We start from the raw sequence: 2,511 nt of genomic DNA on the forward strand, positions 1-2,511 counted from the left end.
ATTTGAAATTTTATTGGTTCTTTTATTTAAATAAGGTATAATTACATTTTTCTTCTCTATATTTAAGGTCAATATTTAATTTACTATTATAGTTCTTAAAAAAATTATTTGTCATTTTTTTTAAAAGTTTACAATTTGGTTATTTTTGTTAAATTTCCACATTAATTGGTGATGATGTGACACACAATAAGTCAAATTTATGTACAACTGCAGTCCACGTGTATCCCTTCTTTTCCCTCCATCCAATCAGAGCCTCCATCATTCCCCTTGTATCAACACTTCCATGTTTTTCTAGCATCTCTATCACGCCTTCCCAGTCCAATCTCAAGCATTGAGTTAAAATAATTTTCTACTATCTAACAATTTCTCTTCTACTCATTTATTTATCCAATTCTACTATTGTATATACTTTGAAAGCCACATGCGATACTGAGGGAACACCACCTGTCCCAAAACAGGGGAGAAGCTAGCAAACATAGAGTTGGTTCCCAACACATCTCTTAAGAGGCTCATCCAATAGTTTTGCGTCGACAACGACATTTCACTCAACAACCAATCTAACCGCAACATCGTCGCAGGTAGTCCCACAACGGCACACCGTGTAATTCTTGGCATAGTTCCTGACGCGGAGGCTGGTGTTCAGAATGCAATAACAAAGTAGAAGGCCGTGTACAAGATTCACACACTTGCTAGAACCAATATTTCAATAGGGCTTGTTTGATTGAAGTGGGAACAATGCCTCCTATACTAGAACAAAAAACCCTAAAATTAAGGAAAGGGAAAACACCCTAACGGTGGAATGGAGGTCCTGACGGTCCAAAACAAAAGCGGTGATGGTGAAGAGTGGAGTGGAGGGAAGAAGAAAAAACCCTGAAATTTGGTGTTTACATGTAAAGTCAACGACATTGTATGCTAAATCATCATTGGTTAATGCTGTTTGTGAAGAAGATTTAACATAAATGACCAATTTTTTTTTTTTTTTTAAACCTTGAGACCAAATTGATTTTTTTAAAAATCACTATAGTAAATTGAATATTAACTTTAAATGTAATGACGAAAAATGTAATTATATTTAAAATAAAATTATCAAAACTAAAAATATATAGATTAAGAACAAGTCATTTCCAATTTTAACATATATTTACACTATTTATTGTTAAATTGTAAAATAAAAGAAATATACAATTTAACTTAAAATAAGACCATACTTTCCTATGTATTTTAAAACAAATAATATTATGTTATAAAAAAATATTTATTAAATAATTTGATTATTATCATATACTCAACAGAGAAATATATTTAAGAAAACGAAATACTAAGTCAGGTCCAAATAATTTAAAGCATAACCCGGACTAAAAACTTATTAGTTTATTTTCAAATTCTAGACATGTTAGGACTAAATTAAGAGTAAATTGAATACGGATGTATCTTGTCAATTATTTTAATAATCAATTATATAAAGAGTCAATTTTCTTGTTACATTAATTTCAATCATAATAAAAATATTTGTTTTCTCAATAAGTATGTCTAAAAAAAGTTATTTTATGGTCAAATTCTCCTTACACCTCCATAACTTCTTCCATTATTTTTTTAATTTTAACAATATCTCTTTAAATATAGTGGTTGGTGAATGATATTTTCTTTATATATTTTTAAGTGATAGTAATTATTTGTAATAGTTATTGTTAAATGTTAATGATAAAGATAAATTTTATGATATTTTTATTGATAGTGATTATATTTTTATTCGTTTAATTTTTATTTTTTGAAAATCATAAAATCTAGAAAAAACTAATCAAATGCATAAATATAATCAAAACTAAAAAAATATATTTCTCCAATAGAAAACGTAAAATACAATAAATTTTCTCATAAATCCTTTCACGTTCTAAGTAAAAAAAATGAGAATACAAATTCAAAAAATTGAGATTATACTTCATTTAAAAATTAAAATCAATTTTTTCTAAAATAAAATCATTATTTTTTAAATTAAAATCAATTTTTTACCATTATTAGGAAGATTATGAAGATTCGGGAGAGGTACGGAGTTGGAGGAATAATTTCCCTTTTATTTGATGCAATAAAGAATTTAGATTTTACATAATAAAAATAACATGTAAAGGAGCTGATAAGAAAAAAAAAAAATTGTGAAGAGGCATCGCATCGTGCTCAGTTAGTGGCCCAATGAAATGAAATCGAAAGTATTATTTTTATTTGGTGCATTAATGCTTTTGCGAGATGCATCGCATAATTGTCAGGAAGTGGCCCAATTAAATGAAAAAAAAAATTAAAATTTGACAAAATTGTAATTCAGTTGGTTAAAGATAGAAGTTGGAAGTTATGAAATAAAAAATGCACTCTGAATGGGTACTTGTTTGTGGTAGAGCAGGAAGCACTTAAAAACAGCGTCGTAGCGTGGCCCTGGACCTAGAATTTAATGACAATTATTAGTGGGAAGGAAATTTTTTGATAAAAAAGTAAAATACTGACATAGTAGTACTAAGTAGT

The sequence above is a fragment of the Phaseolus vulgaris genome, chromosome 9, assembly GCF_000499845.2.
Source record: "Phaseolus vulgaris cultivar G19833 chromosome 9, P. vulgaris v2.0, whole genome shotgun sequence".
In the NCBI taxonomy this organism is placed as follows: Eukaryota; Viridiplantae; Streptophyta; class Magnoliopsida; order Fabales; family Fabaceae; genus Phaseolus; species Phaseolus vulgaris.